The sequence below is a fragment of the Athene cunicularia genome, assembly GCF_003259725.1.
Source record: "Athene cunicularia isolate RWA chromosome 2 unlocalized genomic scaffold, athCun1 chr2_part1, whole genome shotgun sequence".
Taxonomy (NCBI): domain Eukaryota; kingdom Metazoa; phylum Chordata; class Aves; order Strigiformes; family Strigidae; genus Athene; species Athene cunicularia.
In genome coordinates, this window is record NW_020799095.1 from 150,919,245 (window position 1) to 150,939,893 (window position 20,649).

The window sequence follows — 20,649 nt, forward strand, 5'->3', positions numbered from 1 at the left end:
AGGGAAGGGAAGGGAAGGGAAGGGAAGGGAAGGGAAGGGAAGGGAAGGGAAGGGAAGGGAAGGGAAGGGAAGGGAAGGGAAGGGAAGGGAAGGGAAGGGAAGGGAAGGGAAGGGAAGGGAAGGGAAGGGAAGGGAAGGGAAGGGAAGGGAAGGGAAGGGAAGGGAAGGGAAGGGAAGGGAAGGGAAGGGAAGGGAAGGGAAGGGAAGGGAAGGGAAGGGAAGGGAAGGGAAGGGAAGGGAAGGGAAGGGAAGGGAAGGGAAGGGAAGGGAAGGGAAGGGAAGGGAAGGGAAGGGAAGGGAAGGGAAGGGAAGGGAAGGGAAGGGAAGGGAAGGGAAGGGAAGGGAAGGGAAGGGAAGGGAAGGGAAGGGAAGGGAAGGGAAGGGAAGGGAAGGGAAGGGAAGGGAAGGGAAGGGAAGGGAAGGGAAGGGAAGGGAAGGGAAGGGAAGGGAAGGGAAGGGAAGGGAAGGGAAGGGAAGGGAAGGGAAGGGAAGGGAAGGGAAGGGAAGGGAAGGGAAGGGAAGGGAAGGGAAGGGAAGGGAAGGGAAGGGAAGGGAAGGGAAGGGAAGGGAAGGGAAGGGAAGGGAAGGGAAGGGAAGGGAAGGGAAGGGAAGGGAAGGGAAGGGAAGGGAAGGGAAGGGAAGGGAAGGGAAGGGAAGGGAAGGGAAGGGAAGGGAAGGGAAGGGAAGGGAAGGGAAGGGAAGGGAAGGGAAGGGAAGGGAAGGGAAGGGAAGGGAAGGGAAGGGAAGGGAAGGGAAGGGAAGGGAAGGGAAGGGAAGGGAAGGGAAGGGAAGGGAAGGGAAGGGAAGGGAAGGGAAGGGAAGGGAAGGGAAGGGAAGGGAAGGGAAGGGAAGGGAAGGGAAGGGAAGGGAAGGGAAGGGAAGGGAAGGGAAGGGAAGGGAAGGGAAGGGAAGGGAAGGGAAGGGAAGGGAAGGGAAGGGAAGGGAAGGGAAGGGAAGGGAAGGGAAGGGAAGGGAAGGGAAGGGAAGGGAAGGGAAGGGAAGGGAAGGGAAGGGAAGGGAAGGGAAGGGAAGGGAAGGGAAGGGAAGGGAAGGTGGGTCTAATGAAATTATCAGAGTAAATATTTTAAATATTCATTTTTCTAAAACCTCACCAGAAGGGCTTACTTGTCCTGTTTATATCAACCAAAAAGCCTAACATGTTCACCTTGGTGATAGGTCTTTATTTAATTAATACATGCATCTATAGTTGCTAGCTATGATAGGGATTTTGACATTAGTCATAAGTCTGTTTCCCTGGAACAAAAGTTACAAAGCAGCAATGACCCATCTTCACTCTGAATGGCATCTGATACTCTTAAAACTGACATTCCAGCCACTGGCAGCATCCAAGGATCAGGAATCCCTGACTTTTATTGTGAAACTCAGAAATTTCTGCCATTACTGTGTATAATCATTAACAAAATTACCACTCATCATCATCAGTTTTATACATCTGGTTTCCATGGCAAGATGAGGTGGAGTTGGTCCACTGTCCAAAGCAAATGAAAAATTCTAGAATCAGTAATACAAAGCAGCAGCCAATTAAACTACTTTTTACTAATCTGCTCCAGACCAATTATAACCATATTTCTTTGTGGTCTAATAAGTTTCAACTCACTTCCACGGTGTGGAAGCTTAGAATGAGTGAACACGTGAGAAACGCAGTTCAGATTCCATGTGAGGGATCATTAATATGCTCTGGGCTGCTGCTTTGGAAAAGGCTGCACCCAATTATGTGGGTTAATGCACTTAAACTAAATGGATGAATTGCAGCCATTTTCAGTGTGTCAGGGCCCCTTTAGACTGACAGAACTGTAGATTAATAAGTTGTTAGAGAGTGATCTGTTGACCTGCCCCATTGTTCTTCATTTTCACTCCTTATGCTTTTAGAGGCATGAAATGCTAAAGTGAGGAAATGTGCCAATCACTGCCATTTCAGTTTTGTTGTTTTCTCTGGCACCGATCAGAATTGGTGAGCAGCAAAACACAATGCCTGATATGTCCAATAAGTTCAGTTGACTTTGGATCAAAACGCACCATGCACAGGAGATAACAGGTGCCTTGCTACCACAAAACAGCTTAGATAAAAGCCTGAACTCCTTTCAGCTAGCTGTGGCTGTCTAAAAGTCAGGCATATAGTCTAAACTTATTGTTTAGGATACTTCCTTAGCCGACTGAAAGAGTAAGTTGTGCAGACTAGGAAAGTTATCTAAGCATAAAAAAAAAGGCCAAGTCATTGAGACCAGTGACACCAGAAAAAAAAAGGACATCAAAGTGGGTGTGATAACAGAGGCTGAAAAATCACGATGAGATGGAAAGGGTGTATTTAGACAGATTGTTTACCACTTTTTTTGATGGAAGGAAAAAAGGGATATCATATTACAGCAGCAGGAGGCAAATTCAATGCAAAGAGACCGTGGGGGCTTGGGGGTTTCTTTTTTTTTTTTTTTTTTTTTTTTTTATTTTAGACCTTTGAAAATACTTTGCAAACTTCACCATCACCAGTAAGTCGCCTTAATGGAAAAGTTAAGAAAGGAGACAAAGATTATTAGAGAGAAAGGATCACAAGTACTTTTTTCTGTCCCCTAGTTCCTTGTTTATGGCGAGCGCTGGAGACAGAACACCAAGTGATACAGAGCACTGACATAAGTAGAACTGGTTTTATGTCCTACCTTGTGTTGATTAAGACATAGAATGCTCCTCAGGACATCCCTCTGGTTAGCTCAAGTAGCCATCTTCCCAGCACAGTAGATTTATATATCCCATAAAAGCTTTCACATGTATCAGAAAAGGGGACAAAAGGTCAAAAAATTGTTGAAAAGTAGATGGTATTTACAAGTTTTGACACCTATATCCTTTTGTAGACCTAGCTTTGGAGAACAGTCCCCATTTGCAAAGACCTCAGATCTGAAAAATGTTGCTTACTCCTGAACGGCTTGTCTCTGAGAGCAAGAGACATGCCAAATAGTTATATTTTCTCATGTTCACTCTTGTCCTAAAGGCACTGCATATGAAACCTGCTTCTTATTCCACTCCTGAGTAAAAGGACATGACAACTTAGTAATTGAACTGGGTACGTGGCTCACTATGTTTCTGATGTGCCTTATTTAATTTATTTTGTCAGGATCTTTTTAACTTTTCTTCCACTGTTGCCAGTGTGTTCTAGCTTCTCGTAACGCTCATGAAAATAGGTTTTATTAGAATGTTCCCCTGTCATATCTTGTTCTCATATTAACCCTCTACCCCATGGTGGCTTGCAGGATCTGCCCAAATTGAACTATTTGCTGTGGAAAATGTCTTTGTGAGATTGTAAAGAAGAAAAAGCAATGCCAGTATTTTAATCCAAAGCAGCAGTAGCATAAACAGCTGTTTAATAGCATTGTTAGATATATTTGCCACAATAAAAAAGAAGTCAAACGTGTCCATGAAGTGAGTAAAGCAGTAGAAAACATATCTTCAGTTGCAGCTGCAACTGAATTTGTAGTCAGTGTTGAGGTCAATGGCTCATTGTCCAAATGGAGATTAGCAACAAGTGGTGTCCCTCAGGGGCCCGTATTGAGCCCAGTGCTGTTTAATATCTTTATTAATGACATAGACAGTGGGATGAAGCACACCCTTCAGCAAGTTTGTTGATGACACAAAGCTGAATGGTGCAGTTGGAAGGGAAAGGAAGCCATCCAGAGATACCCTGACAGGCTTGAGGAATGGGCCACTGTGAATCTCATGAAGATAAACAAAGCCAAGGGCAAGGTCCTGCATCCAGGTCGGGGCAATCACCAGTATCAGTATAGGTTGGATGATGAACGGGTTGACTGCACTGCTGGGGAGAAGGACTTGGGAAAACTAGTGGATTAAAAATTGGACATGAGCTGGCAATGCGTGCTTGCAGCCCAGCAAGCCAGTGGTATCCTGGGCTGCATCCAAAGAAGCATGGCCAGGAGGTCAAGGGAGGGGATTCTGCCCCTGTGCTCTCATGAGACCCCACTTGGAATACTGCATCCAGCTCGTGGTGGGTTGTCCCTGCCTGGATGCCAGGTACCCACCAAAGTCGCTCTATCACTCCCCTCCTCACTTAGACAGGGGAGAGAAAATATAATAAAAGAATCGTGGATCAAGGATCAACAGGGAGAATGATCAGCAATTACTCTCAGGGGCAAAACAGACTCAACTTGAGGAAATTAGTTTAATTTATTACAAATCAAACATAAGAGTAGGATAATGAAAAACAAAACTAAACCTTAAAACACCTTCCCCCCACCCCTCCCTTCTTCCAGGGCTCAACTTTACTCCTGATTTCCCTACCTCCCCTTCTGGTGGTGCAGGGGCGATGGGGGTTGTGGTGAGTTCATCGCACTTTGTTTCTACTGCTCTGTCCCCCTCATGTGGATGACTCCTCACACTCTTCTCCTCCTCCACTGGAGGGTTTCTTCCACGGGAGACAGTTCTCCATGGACATCTCCAACGTGAGTCCTTCCCGCAGGCTGCAGCTCTTCACAAACTTCCCCAGCGTGGGTCCCTCCCACGGCTGCAGTCCCTCTGGCACAGGCTGCTCCAGCGTGGGACCCCATGGGGTCACAAGTCCTGCCAGCAAACCTGCTCCAGCGTGGGCTCCTCTCTCCACAGGGCCACAGGTCCTGCCAGGAGCCTGCTCCAGTGCAGGGTTCTCATGGGTTTACAACCTTATTCAGACATCCTGCTCCAGCATGGGGTCCTCCAGGGACTGCAGGTGGATATTTGCGCCACCGTGGACCTCCACTGGCTGCAGGGGGAGACCCTGCTTCACTGTGATCTTCACCATGGGCTGCAGGGGAATCTCTGCTCTGGCACCTGGAGCACCTTCTCCAACTCCTTTTTCACTGACTTGGTGTCTGCAGAGTCATCTATCACATATTCTCATTTGCGGGAGAGCTGAGCACGCACATGACCAATGTGATCAAGCAGTGCCCGTTTATAACAACTAAGTCAGCCCTTTTATAATGTTCTCCCGCACACGTGAGTAACATGCAGGACAAGTCCTCAAGACTGGACAGGTAACTTAGCCCGCGCTTTAAACCTTCTTATGATTGGATAAAAAGTGCCACATCAGCCTTGCCAGGCACCTGCCTTGTGGAACTTCCTCTTCCATCCCAACCCCTTCCGGGGGTTGTTTGTCTCATCGAGTTTCTCCCCCCTCATTCAGGGTTACGTCCTTATCGCATTCTTGCTCGGCTGAGGCTCTTATCAGTCTTGTTCTCATGCAGGACTGCTCACATGGCCATTCTCTCGCAGAAAGCCCTCTAGAATCCCAACGCTCATTCCTCTCTCCAGCTACAGCTATTGTGCAGCAGTTTTTCCCCTTTTTATATCTGTTATCCCAGAGGCGTTACCACTGTCGCTGATGGGCTCGGCCTTGGCCAGAGGCAGGTCCCTGTTGGAGCCTGCTGGCATTGGCTCTATTGGACATCTGGGAAGCTTCTGGCACCCATGTATGCTCCCCATTACCAAAACCTCGCCACTCAAACTCAATACAGGGCTCTGGGGGCCCCAGCAGAAGAAAGACATGGACCTGTTAGAGTGGGTCCAGAGGAGGGCCACACAAAACAGACGAGAGCTGGAACACCTCTCTGATGCAGAAAGGCTGAGAGAGTTGAAGTTATTCAGCCTGGAGAAGAGAATGCTCCAGGAAGACCTTATTTTGTCTTTTCAATATATAAAGGGAGCTTATAAGGAAGAGACGGAGAGACTTTTTACCAGGGCTTGTAGCGACAAGACAAAAGACAGTGGTTTTAAACTGAATGAGGGTAGATTTAGCTTGAACATAAGGAATAAATGTTTTACAGTGAGGGTGGTGAGACACTGGAACAGCTTGCCCAGAGAGGTTGTGACGTCCCATTATTGGAAGGGTTCAAGGCCAGTCTGGACGGGGCTTTGGGCAACCTGGGCTAGTGGAAGGTGGCCTTGCCCGGGGCAGGGGTTGGACTGAATGATCCTTGAAGGTCCCTTCCAACCCAAACCATACTCCGATTATATGATTTAGCATGAATATACTGAGTTTTTTAGCAACCTCATGGAATGGTGGTTTGTTGTTTTATATTTTTTAACATTTTTTTTTTTTTAAATAGCATTTGCCATTATAACCAAGTCTATAACACACAGCGGGGGGGAGTATGTCTATGTTGCCATGTACAGATTTTTTGCTTGCTCTAAGCCAGACAGCCTCTGTAGTTTCAGTAGAGAAATACTTCACCTGGGTCACTGATGCCAAATGCATCTGTGTGTGAGCTGGCTCACTGAAAGCTCCATCAGTCTGTCTCTGCACTGCATCATACTAATGAGGTAATCACTGAGCTTCTAATGAATGGGATTAGCGAATGGGCAAGGATTGTTTGTTCTGGATCCCTTGTTCAAATGCAACTTGAAGCTCTCAAAATATTTGCTCGCAATTAGCTACAAGCTGGGTTCGTTTCAGCTCTTACTGACTAGATGAAAATTATTTTCACTGCTATAGGATTTGCCAAATGTGCTGATAGAGGCAGTCTGCAGTTTGCAGTGGATGTAAGTAGGGAGCTCTATTTCAGAAATAAATCCTCCGTAATAAGGTAAAGCAGTAGGTATCATAATTTGTAATTTCATGCCAGCACTAAGCTTGGTTGGAAAAAAGAGCATCATTTTTTTAATTAGATTTTCTTAATAGCACCTAATGAATAGTTAATATTACATATAATGATCCAGTTACATAGATTTTGGAGGACAGATCTAGAGAAAAAACACCAGAAACTCTGACTTTTGTTTCTTCACCAAACCTAACTCGTTGATTTAAGAAGTTTTATAGTTTTGACCCTGAATGAGCTTAAGCACCTAAGGTTTCTCTGAGCGTTTCCTGCACTCAACCTTTACTGACGCAAGACTGCGTCAGCTTTTTTGGAAAGGAAGCATGTAATTGAAATAAGTGCAGGTGCAAATCTAGATTAATATTTGTTATTCTTTTCCAAACCTTCACAATAACCAGAAATCCATAATGTATAGAGGTATCGCTCTTTTTTTTTTTTTTTTTTTTTTTTTTTTTTTTTTTTTTTTTTTTTTTTCTGGCAAGAAACATTTTTGTCAAAAGATGTACCTTTTCATGAAGAATACAAACCATATTGTGAAATTCTCTTCAATAATTCCTATGACATTTTGATTAAAACCATTTTTGAAATGCTTTATTTACTGAAGGAAAACTGCATTTATAGTACATGACACATTTAAACAAGAATTTAAATGGCATTTTCAATCATGTTTTTAGCAGAAAATATTGCGGGTGACAATGGAACAAAAACCCAAATGCTGGTTGCATTGAAACCTATGAAATGAAACATAATGCAAAATTTGTCATGTTTCATGAGATGTCTTGCCTGATTTTTTTTTAACAGATTAAAGGTCTTTTCCTTTAAAAAAAATGGTAACAGTATGTCTTAATGTTTATTTGTCCTGTTCTTTCACTAGTGTTTCTCATAAATAAACGTGGTGTTCCATGCATACAATGGCATCAAATAGGCATCTAACTGATGTGCTTGTAAACGGCACATACAATTGTGAAAACGCTTAGCTCAGATCTGGCAGAGCAAATTCTAAAGTAGCAGTGCACAGGATGAAAATCCGAGCTAGATTATTTTTAAAATGTACAAAACCAACAATAAACATTGAACAAAATGTGTTGACTCATGATTTTAAATGAGCAGAACTGGAGATCAGGAGCATGTTAAAACACAAATAATAAAGATGAATGAACAGCTACGTATCTTACAGTACGCCGTATACCAAATCTGGAGGCAAAGAAATAGCATTTCCAGGATACACAGGGGAAGAAATTTAAATCTGTAACATAAGGTAAAACCTGTCTTCAATGAAGGGGGATAAAATAAATTAAAAAAAAAAAAAAAGAAAAAAAAAGGAAAATATTAATAATTATACTAACACACAGTATAAAACAGCTTTTCTTTCATACAATTAGTGTTTGTTGACTATAGCAGTTTTAATAGAAGGTGATCAGTAAAGCAGATATTGACGTAGGGCCTGAATGTGAAAAGCCTTGAGAATCCATTCCACTTCCCAGGGTGCACAGGGTCTGCAAAAGGAAGAATAACTGATAAGTATTCACAGGGTTCCCAGAGACCTGCTGACGTAAAGCTGTTACTGATGACAGTGTGGCTACCCACGGTGGTCCCAAAAGGCATAGTCATCAGTGAAGTAGACATCATCTCAGAAAAGTGTATTTTTACTTATTCCAGTCTAAGGTCACTGTGGAAGTGGAAATACTGGGGAGGCTGAGACTATAGACAAAACAAATTTATAAAGAAAATATTCCATATAGCCTACGGTAGCAAGGAAACCTGTAGGGTTTGTGTTCTCCTCAACGCCAGCAGGTCCCACACCTGGAGGATGGAGCACCTAGTTTTAAAAACAAGTTTTCCTCAAAAGTGGTCTAGATGTAGAAATCCGAGTGTTTTACTGACGCAGGAGAGAATATGTCTAAGAAATATTGATCTGATTTCTATTCTTCCACGCAGTGAAGCCAGTAGACACTTTCTCTTGGTAGGAAGGACTCACTATACCACGCATAGACCTCTACAACATCAAATGTTTACACTGCTTAATGGTAATGGAAACAAAGAGGCAATTTTTTGATGAAAGTGCATGTTTCTCTCCAATTACTGTAAGAGAAGCCTCTCCGGACAGACATCAGCACCAAGATAGCACCTTAAGCTAGACACCAGCGCTACCCACTTCTGAGGTTAGACAAATGATATTTCTGCACTCACCACCCCATGAAGCAGGCCTGTGTGGTTGTCGCACAGATTATGAAAAATATAAGCAGGCTTTTGTAGTTTTCGTGTTTATTCTACCTCCGCTTCCCTAGTGGATACTGTTTGTACATGGGCTATGTAAAATAACCTGGTTAAATTTGCTCTCAGGGGAAAGGAAAGGGATGTCTGATATTATTGAACCCATAACTGAGAACAACTTTCTTCGTGTTGTTTTTTTTTGTTTTGTTTTGTTTTGGTTTGTTTTGTTTTGTTTTTTTCTACAGATGAAAGCCCAAGAAACGCTCTGTTTTAATTATGCTTTAACTGTAATCCAACAAGGTGTCAAAACTAACCAGAGATCAGACACTCCCCTCCCTGAGAGCAACAAAACACAAAACCACACACATACAGTTAGTGTCGTTAATCATTAAAAATGTTCATAATAAGATATTATTTAGATAATCTTTGAGCATCAGGTGTTCATTGTGTGCTGTGCTGCCGCATACAAAGCGTGGAAGATAGTTTCTGCCTTGCATTCACATCAACACCACAAAGAACTAATAGAAGCACCCTAATGAGAAAGCGCATCCTTCAGAAGATGGCATTCACCTCAGCTAATTTAAGGTGTAAGTATCTCCATCTGAGTGTAATGGCTTCCAGGCTCCTATTATAGTAATTACAGATCTAATCAATACAGCGAACGGATTTTTAGGGTGGGGGTTATTTGAATAAGTTCAACTCCGGAATGAGCTGAATTTCACTGGCTATTGTTGACTAGCATTAATTACAAAGGGATCTTCTGGATGTCTGTCTCAGATGCAGAAATGTACACTGTGGACACCTAAATTTACCTGCACAAATTCAGCAGTAGAAGTCCTTCTAATATCACAAAAGGATTTGCTAGAGTTACTCAAACAAGTGGAAAGGCTCTGGAAAGGTGGTGGACGTCACTGATCATATCACCTTTCCATCAACTTTGGAACAAGCCTGGAGACTCCACAGGTTCTCTGAGCAACCTGTTTAACCACTCTTAAAGCGAAACAACCCATTTTCTTATGTTTAACAAATTTCAGGTTGTGCCCATTGCCTCTTGTGCTGTCAGGGGAAACCACCAAGAGCCTGGTTCCATCTTCTTTATACCCCCCATAGGTATTTATAGAGATGGATGAGGTCCTCCTGAGCCTTCCCTTCCCCAGGCTGCAGTCCCAGCTCTCTCAGCCTCCCCTCATGTCAGATGCTCCCATCTCTTAACCATCTTCACAAGTCCTTTGCCGGACTCACTCCAGTTTTCCATATCTGTCTTTTGTCCTGGGGAGCCCAGCGCGGGACACAGGACTCCAGGCGTTTCCCACCAGTGCCGAGAAGAGGGGAATGATCACCCCCCTCAAGCTGCTTGCAACGCTTTGCCTATGCTGTGTGTGTGTGTTAGCCTCACAGAACTGCCAACTTGTCTGGATTTCTGAGCACTGTCCTCAGCGCAGCCTCCTCCATGCCCAGCAAGCCACGACTGCATGACGCAAATGCAATCACTCAGTAAATGACCAACTCAAGTCAATCAGTAACACATGGCTGCCTTAAAGAAGCTGGTCATGCTCCTCTATAATAGTGTGTGGATGTATTTATGTGTTTGCACACACACACACACACACACATATATATATATATATATATATGCGCCTGTGTGCAAGTGAGTGAGAGGTTCTGTGTGTAGGCACACACATGCCTGTGTACAGGAGAGAAGGAACGTGGTCTAATCAGATCCTGCAGACCTTGGACAGGCTTTTTCTCCAAGGACTGGGATGAAGGGCACCATATGTTTGACATGAAAGCAAACCCTACTACCAGCACAGGCCATTACTCTTGGCAGGCTCTGCAGCTACTGGGGATTATGAATCTTGATTTGCAGGCAGGGAAAATATTCAACATTGCAAAGGCCATTTAAATTAGAAATAGATAATCTACAGACTTGCCTCTTGAGTGTAACAAGAGAGATTCTCCAGACACAATCTAACTAAAAGATACATTGGGCCAAAAGAACAACAGACTTAATATATGTTTCTGGTTTAGTTGAGGATAAAAATGAGTTATTTTGTGTTAGTGAAAAAGAATTCAGTCACAGTCTTAGGTTTTGATTAAAGAGTTTTTTCTATTTGATGTAGTAATAGTTAAGCTGAGTTTAGCAGTTCTAGCCTTGGACTATACAGACCTGTGTTAGCCATTATACAAATAGAGAACTAAATTAAAATTCCTAGGAGGGGAAAAAAAAATGTTGGGATAGATATTTTATTTTTATATCTGGGGAACTTTACCAGTAGAAACCTGAGTGACTTGAGGCTTTGTCCATCCGTATTTCAGTAAGTCATTTCTATTACCTTCATAGTCACTGAAAGGAAACAGGCATATTTATCTTTTTTTTTTCATGCATAAAGACAGAGGACAAGAAAGGAAAAGGCAAATGAAAAAAAGACCCTGCTGCTACCAGCTGCTAAAATTACTCTCCTGTGTAGGCTAACAGACCTCTTTACTGTGAACTGCAAAAATAGACTGTAAAGAGCTGCTCCAGTCGCGTGGTAGCTCTGAGTTGCAATTAGGAACCTGAGTGGTGGATCCTTCCTACAGCCCTCCTAGGCTTCAGAGAAGCATCTTTCACACCTTTGTAGTTTACAGTGTAGACTCTGCTCATTTATTTAGTCTAGGCTGTTCTGCCTGTGAATTAAAGAGCTAGTCTCATGGGAAGATAAATTCTCCAGAACAATAAACCAATTTGATCCTACCTGCTGTTGTTTTGAATGCGGTGAGATGTCTGTCTTTCTTCTAAGTAAATGTGATGACACACATCACACTGTGTAAGTAAATCCCGATGATACAACTTCTGACTTCTGCAAATTTATATAGAGTTAAGGCGTTTTCATAGACATTAACCTCAGTGAACTTCTCAGTGGGAGAAGGTTTATCCAGATAAATTGTAGTCCATTATTAATAGTAGTTGGCTGTTATATCTGCAGAGATTTTTGTCCAGTTGGATGATTCTTTGAAAGTGTGAAATGACATTCATTACAAGCTGATTGAGATGACCAAAGAAGGCCTAGGAAATTATCAAGTGGAAGTCTGTGTCACTGAAAGAGAAGAGGTGATCCAAAGCTCACTAAAGTCAACACAAACACTCTCACTGAAGCTTTGCATCAGGCCCATGTGTGAGAGCCGAGAAACCAGGCCTGTGAGAAACTAAGACAAACAGCTTGGGAAAGCAAAAGTTGAGGCTGATTGAAGAAATGGCTCAAACACTCGCAAGACAAAACTCTGAGCCCCAGGGTGCTTTCTGTGGAGGCCGAAGCTGATAAGGCTGCCCGATGTATCTGGGGGAGAGAGCCCTGTGCAGATGGGACAGCTCTGCCCTGGGGCACCTGGGCAGATTTCAAGGGCCATGTGACCGGTGAATGAACTTTGCTTCATTATCCACGAAATGCATATTAAAGTTGACACCCCTCAATATGCTAACGAGGGCTGTCATGATCATGCTAGTGACATCATCCCATGGAACACCTTACCCCTCCCTGTACATGGGATACCTAGGTCTGTGGGTTGACCTAGGGGACGGACCCAAGGAAAGTGGGTATAAATCAAGGGCGGGAAGAAAGGGCTCTCTCTCTCTCTGCCCCTCTCCCTGCCCCCCCGGCCGTCTGGAGAGAGCAGTGAAGCGAAGAAGACGGATGCCAGCAAAGAAGACGGCCGCCTCCTGGAACCCTCACCGGCGGGATCAGCGCAGGAACCCAGACCGGTGATCTGTATTCCCCCATTCCCTCTGTCTCCCTCTTTTCCTTTTTCTATTAAGAAATGCAAAGCATATTATATTGCTCGTCACAACTTGCTCTGTACTTAGCCAATTATCATGTGTTCAATTAGTGCATTGTAGGTAGTTAATAAATGCTTGAACTTGGAGACTTGTTGTCCGCTCCAATTGGGGATTTGCAAATCTGAGTCACTTGTCCCCCTCGTCTGAGCGGGATGTGACAACATGTGAAAGTTCTGACAGTTGCTCTGCAAAGTCATAGTCTGCAAAACCCCCAGTGTTAAAGTACGTTTGATGGATTGTCCAAAAGATGGAGAATATGGGACAGAATGAACAGATGGATTTTGGCACAGAGTACTGAAAACATGGACATGGAAACAGCTCTTCAGAACTATTCATAGCCAACTTCTCAACATCCCGAACTCGGACAGGGAGTGAGAGCATGCCAGAGCTGGACCCTCAGGGCAGGTATCCTGAGCTGCAGTCCACAGAAAGGAAATGTTAGACCTTCATCTCAATCTTTGCCATTTTTTCTCAATTCAGGGTATTTTCATTTTGAGTTTTTGTTCGTTTCAATCATTGTTCCAATTCATGTTCTCATCAACCTGTTTTCAAGGCACAGACGTCTTTTGATGTTCACATATGCAAATCTACACTGATTAAGCCCATGTCCTGTCACAATATATTGTATTTATCTGTTTTCCTCTGAAACTGTTGTATACTCTATACCAGTAAATTGGAAAGTCGTTTCTACATATGACAGAGCTGAAATCCTACAACAGCATCTCATTCATGACAGAGAATGTAACTCACCCACACGGTGGATAGTGGAGTTAGCATCTTGTACCATGAGGATCTAAGTTTTTTTCTTTCTGAAAACCCTCAAGAGAATGTTGAAGGGAAAGAAAGAAACCTCTGGTTGTTTACATTTTTCTGCCTCTAGTCACATGTAGTTGCTAACATTCCTTTTTTTCCTGATGTACCAGAGAAGTGAGATGTGTAGAGCATGGTAGTTCTGATAGGTACAGAGATCTCTCAAGATTTTCCAGATGTGTTGTGGGTTAACCTGCCCACCAAAACCACCCTATCACTCCCATCCTCAACTGGACAGGGGAGAGGAAATATAATGAGAGGCTCATGGGTTGAGGTAAGGACAGGAAGATCATTCATCAGTTACTGTCACAAGCAAAAAAACAGACTTGGCCTGGGGAAATTAATGTAATTTATTGCCATCACATCAGAGTAGGATATGAGAAATAACACCAAATCTTAAAACACCTGCCCTCACCCCTCCAATTTTCCTGGGCTCAACTTCACTCCCAGATTCTCTACCTCCTCCCTGCCAGAGGCACAGGGAGACGAGGAATGGGGGTTGTGGTCACTTTGTCACACGTCTCTGACGCTCCTTCCTCTTCACATTCTTTCACTGCTCCATTGTGGGATCCCTCCCACAGGAGACAGTTCTCCATTAAATTCTCCAGCATGGGTCCTCCCCACGGGCCTCAGTTCTATATGAACTGCTCCATCATGGGTCCTTCAAGTGGTCACAAGTCCTGACAGCAAACCTGCTCCAGTGTGGGCTCCTCTCTCCACAGGGCCACAGGTCCTGCCAGGAGCCTGCTCCAGCGTGGGCTTCCCACGGGGTCACAGCCTCCTTCGGGCATCCCCCTGCTCCGGCGTGGGGTCCCCCCCGGGCTGCAGGTGGGTCTCTGCTCCCCCATGGAGCTCCATGGGTGCAGGGCACAGCTGCCTCACCACGGGCTGCAGGGGAACCTCTGCTCTGTGCCTGGAGCACCTCCTGCCCCCCTTCCTCACTGACCTTGGGGGCTGCAGAGCTGTTTCTCTTACATATTATCACTCCTCTCTCCGACTTCTTAAATACGTTATCCTAGAGGCACTACCACTGTCGCTGATGAGCTCAGCCTTGGCCAGAGGCAGGTCCATCTTGGAGCCGCCTGGATTTGGCTCAACTAGACATGGGGGAAGTTTCTGGCACCTTCTCACAAAAGGCACCTTGTAACCCCCACTACCAAAACCTTGCCATGTAAGCCAAATACAATGTAGTAGATGTACTTATGTGTTCAGGATTCAACAGATGACCAGCTTTGAGCATCAACATCAAATGTACCCCTACAACAGATAACCTTGCTCTGCAGCTGGGGTGCAATTCATGACTTAATTCATTTGAAATGAACCTCTTCCACCTGTGATGGTGGGGAATGGTCTCTGAGGGCCCCTATTTTCCCTTTCTGATTATCTTGATGATGGTTTCAACCTGGGCCTGATATAATTATTTTATTATATACGTAAATTCTTAATGATGCATTTTCAGAATAGGAAAAAAAAAAAAAAAAGACAAGGAAAAGAAGACAAAACTCACAATATTAAGAAAATCTGTGGTGTTTCCTGCCTCTCTGAAGCTGCAACTAATCAGAGTCCAGATTAGTCTGAGAACTGCATTACTGACATTCTGAACGTTCCTTACCTATGTTTTTATCTGGGCCTTTGTTCAAAGGTACTATACGACGAGATTTTGCCTTCAGTAAAGCCTGTTTTTTTCTTCAGTGTTATATTCCTTCTTAAACAGTCCTTCCCACTAATTTTCTAGGGAAGTAAATGATGCCTACTTTTCATGATTGCTCTAGTGCACAACTGCTCACAGCAGAAAAACCGCTGTTCTTACTCAGTCACACTGACCATTTCTGCTTATACTGGAATTTTAACAACAACTTCTTAAAATAGGACAGACCTAATAACCCAAGAGTCTTCCATCAGAAAAAATTAGATAACCAGGGTGATGATATGCCCCATACAATATTGCTTCATAGTCACTTGGTCATTTATTTCTCCTGCATCAATGGGGCCCAGAAACCATCTTTGATTCAACTTCACTGAAATAATTTCTATTTTAAGTTTAGAAATATGCCCCAGCAGAAATCCTGATCCTTTGGAATTTCAGAGGACTTCTGGCCCTGACATCAATGGCTTCTAATTCGGCAGCTGCAGATCATTGGTAATATATGAGTTTCAGAGGCAAATGTTAATGCAAGGACATGAGCATCTTTCATGGACCACAAGTACATAGGTGTATCTTATGGATAGTATGGGTTGATTGTAAATCAAGACTATATCATTAAATGAGATGATACTTGGAACAAACCAAAACCAAAACCAACCAACAAACCAACAAAAAACCAAACAACAACAACAAAAAAAAAACCAACCAAGAACCAAACAACAACAAATCCCAATCCCACTGAGAGAGATGTCTCTATAAGCCAGCTCCTTGGGATTCACTACACTAAAAGACATCCCAACCATTTTTCATCTTCATGCTAGAAGACTGGCATGTGCCCAGTAGGAATTCACCCCTGTGTATTTCTGTGTCTAAGCTGTAAAGAACTATCAGCAACGCATTCCCTACCAGTGCTGCAGTACATGGGAACGATTTTGAGAAATATGCAACTGATGAGGTCATGTAGATCTGTAAAGGTTTGTAGCAGAATCTGCACCTAAGTGCCAAAACTGCAGACTATGACGTAAGTATGGCAGGAAATATAACAGGTGCTATCACGTTTCAGAACCGAATATTGTAGCTGCAATTTGGGAATCGTGACAAATCTGTTTCACAAAGGTGGAATGTCCAGGGCCTGGAAGATGACACAGAATGAATGAGGTGAGAAGAGGGGAAGGGAAATCAGTAGTAACTCTGATTAAATGACAAGTGAATAGCAAACCTCAGCAACGTCATTTTATCCCATTAAAACAGGGGGAAAATCTCCTATTTACAGATGAACTGACCTCATTTTTCCCTCATGACACACTGTGCATGGCAGAGCTGTGTATGACTGAAAGGTCAATAAATAGTTCTTTAACATGAGAATGCTTAATCCAACACCCAGTTCCTTTTCAACCTCCAGTAACTGAGTCATACAGTTGACAGAAGCCCTCCATGCTTTTTTTTTTTTTTTTTTTTTTTTTTTGTGAGGTGTAAAACTTGGGTTCTGACAAGTTATTCCAGTAAGTAATCTCGGGACTCCCCAGGAACTACCTGAAGCCCAAACGTACAAGCTCATGTAAATTGCCAAAGACTCAGTGACATTTTTCTAGCTTTCTATCCGGCCAGTTGTTTTTGTCAAGAGAGCTGCAGTGTCTCCAACCATTTTTCTATACCTCCTGCTTTTGACCATTAACACTGACCTAAAGCAAACCCTTTACCACCTTATAAATGGGTTGTCCCTATGTGTGTTGCTCCAACCCAAGGTCCACCAAGACACCCGCAGAGTGCTACAGCAATGCACCAGTGAAAAGGTGAAAATGGTGAAAAGGTAGGAAAAGTGAAGATGTATTCAAAGCTGACATATGGAAATAAGTAAACAAGCAATTCCATTCACTGAACAAGGTGAGTTTAAAGGAAAAACTTCATGCCTATAGTAGAGCAAGTCAAGAGAAAGAAGGAACCCAAACCACTTATAAAATAAGGCCTTGCTTCTTCTCGAGGTCACAGCTCACAGAAGATACTTCCTCCAAAAAATGCATACTCATTTGCTCTTCATATTATCTTTCTTGTGGAAGTATTGTCACTCTACTCCTCAAAAAAAAAAACCCAACAAACCAACAAACCCATCCTTGTCATTTGGGATTTCCTTCATAAAATTCCAATAACAAACTAAAGAAAGTTATCTGGAACCACCTCCTTCAGAAGAAGGAAAGGCAGAAGAGTGAGGCTCAAGGTGCAGAAGGGTTATGACTTCAGTTTGTTGCCTTGAAAATAAGATTAAAATTGCCATCAGTGCATGATCTAAATCTGTCATTAAACAGATGGAACTGAATGGCCAGGAAGATAGCACTGGTCCTTCTCCATCCAGGCCCCCACTTTGCACTTTAAGATGCATTAAATTTGCTTAAATACAAGATGCAGCCTTTTTCTTGCATCTCTCCATTTTTAAAAAGCAATTTGGAGAGCTTTGGGAGTGGAGGCATTGTTAGGTTAATAGTCAGAAATCCTGTTTCTCATGAGGAGGATGAAAAGAAGAACACAGCACGGAGATGCCAGCGTTTCAGGACAGGATGTTTCTTCCTGTTGCCACTTGGAACAAAAAAATGGTGAATGATTTGTTCATCTTTTTGCAAGTGGGATGGTTGTGAGGTAAAAGCTGCTAGCAGAGAACAGCGGGGAGGGTGCTGCCACCGCACCTCTTTAATCAGACTTCTACAGTAATGGAGGCAATTTGAACACGTTATCTTAAAAGATAGAGGCACCACCACTTACACAGCCTATTTTTCTTCCTCTTACCTCACCTTCAGAGTGCTCCAAGGCAATCTGAACATTCAAAACTTTTTTTTTTTTTTTTTTTTTTTTAACATGCTTTAAGCCCTGTGTCCTCAGGGGCAAGTCAACACGTGAGCCAGACAATACACATCTCCATTCCCCAAACTTCATGGTCAAATGAGTAAAGTCTCACTGGCCTTGACACAGGCCACATCTCTTGTGGTCTGTGCAGTGACTGCCTATCTTCTCTAGAAAGTCAGGGCTCCCAGACTCACTTTTGGCAATTCCTGTTGTGTGGAGGGAGGAAGGAGAAAGAAAATCAGCTTTATGAATATGCTGAATTATTCTGGGAAGCACTCAGGATAACACCGAAATGACAGGCATAAAACACTGGCCAGATAACACATCGTGTGCTGAAGACTAATAGAGATTAGATAGCAAACCTGACAAGTCATCAGTTTGCAGCGACGTGGCAAACCTTGTGTTCCTTCGGGAACATGCAGAATTACTGGCATTTGACTTTCAGCTCGGATTAACTATCAGGAAGAAAAATGCTGACTCAGATTAAAATATGTCTGGTTGCAGGAAAAGACAATTTCAGGGAGATGGATGCTTAAACACTATAGTATGTAGTCAAGGCTGCCTAGTGTTCAAATCACTCAGTACCCATTCAGCACATCATTACTATTTCACCATCCCTGAGAATCTGCCAAGAGTCATGGGGAAATACCAGACTTTCACCTTGCAGCAGCATTTAAGTACAGAGCAAGCAAATCAGAGCTGTAAAAGGTGACAGAAACCCTTAAATTCTGATTCGTGTGTTATTGGAAATAGAGCTGATAAACCCTAAAAAAGCCCACAGAAGACACACAACATGGTTAGCATTAAACTCCCACTGTTTCAGCTAAGGGAGCAGGAACTGTATGCTCCATGTTTTGCTTAAATAGTGGAAGGATAACATGGTTTGTGTAGAGCTAGAGAAAACGAGAGTTAAAAAGCTTACCTGTCAGGAAAGAAAAACAAAATGGGAGACTGCATGCATGGCATAGCAGTGGTCTTGTTTTATACACTGATGGATACGTCAGCATATCAGCCCTGTGTATTTAAATGCAGTAAATACCTACCTCAAATATTTTTTTTTTATTTTTTTTCTTTTAACAAGACTATTTCACTCTGAAGGGAACAGAACTGCTTTTAGTCAATGAGGACAGAGATGGAATGGATAAAACTAGTACTCGAATTAGAAGTGCAACTTCTAACGTTTTCATTAAGAACAGCACTGGAAATAAATTGCTGCACAGAGAACTAATTAAAAAAAAAAAAAAAAAAAAAAAGAACGACTGAATTCCATAGATGTAAATATAATGCACTTTTTTTTTTTTTTTTTTTTTTTTCATCCATCTGAACACTCGCTTTTATTAACTCTGGGTGATGATGTTCTTGCATACATAAGTTGGTGATATGCATACAGACGGTGCCAGGGCTGAAGCACTGAATGGAACTACGCTTAACATGGTTGCTTCACTCACAGCCTAGCAATAAACGCTAGATTAATGCAAAAAAACTAATCCCATCAGAAAGAAGACATTTTAGTAGACACAAGGGAGACTAAAGCACTTGGTCCCTGCATCAGAACAAAAGGCCTGTGGCAGGAAAATGCAGGCATGTCAGGAAATGCACTCGAATATTTGTAGGTAATGCAGCTTGTGGATACATCCTCATTTGGTCCTTGGCCATTCATAAAGAAGGGTGAGAATATCTGAGCTGACTTTCCTGATGATCTCTCTCACCACCCTTCTAGTGTAGGTGGGTGAAATATTCTGTCTATTGAAGGTTTGTTCCTTTTTTGACTGCCCCAGACAAGTAAACATGGAGTATTACAGGTGGAAGTCTTTTCATCCAAATGGAAATGCTCCAGATCGACACAAGTGACTCTCATTTCCTTTATACAAGCACATCCAGAGGGCAGTCCATCTCACCTTTAAATAATCTATTCAACAGCTCAGAAAAAAATGCCATTTCCCATGTCTGTACCTATAAATAAACCTGAAAGGGAGCACTGAGTTCAGGCTTCAGTGTCTGAACTTCAGTGAAATTCATCCCGCCTTGCTTGTTTTATATTTTAAGTCTAAAATAAATATTTTTGCATTATCTTATTCTGCTCACAAGTTTTAATGGTTTGACTGATACATGTTCTCTATAAACGAATCCTCAGTGACCAGACAGATTAGTGTTGCAACCACTATTATAAGGAAAAAAGCCTGTCTTCATAAAGATGTGCCCTGGAAGCGATAACGTATTTTTAACAGATCTTGGATACCACAGTGACTGAGGTCTTCGACACACTTAACATAAAAGTGAAAAAAAAAAAAAAGGCTAGGCAAACTAGAAGAGAGTAAACTGTAGGGAATTACTATGAATCCATGGAATGGGAAGAGACTGTTCGGTAATCTTTATATGTCTAGAGTTATTTGAAAAGCAGAATAATTGTGGTAGTTACTGCAGAGTCTTCTCTATTCAGCAGAGTCGAGGTCTCTCAGTCAGTACGAATTAACAGTGAATTTTGGCACTGATCACAGCCTTTATTCAGAATGACGTTACTGGACATCATGCTTAGTGTGCCTGCACAGAAGTGTACACATCCTCACACACACCAAGCAGGAGGAGATCTTCTCTCTTCAGATACTGAAATTCACCCTTAACAAGAATGTGTCAAAACCCACAAAGAAATAAGCAAGGAAATAATAAATCTGTAATAGTTACAGTCAGTTCTCTGCTTTCATCTTGACCTGCAGTTGCCAGCAGTTGGACGGATCAGAATA

General features: G+C 42.8%; 1 protein-coding gene across 6 annotated transcripts in view; it reads right to left on the reverse strand.

Moving 5' to 3' along the window:
• Positions 1-7,899: 7,899 nt before the first annotated feature.
• Positions 7,900-20,649, reverse strand: part of TSNARE1 (t-SNARE domain containing 1) — a 505,053-nt gene continuing 492,303 nt past the window's right edge. For all 6 annotated transcript variants that reach the window (XM_026843158.1, XM_026843156.1, XM_026843161.1 and 3 more), the window contains one exon: positions 7,900-8,086. The gene's annotated coding sequence lies outside the window, so the exon portion shown is untranslated. The remainder of the gene's footprint in view (positions 8,087-20,649) is intronic.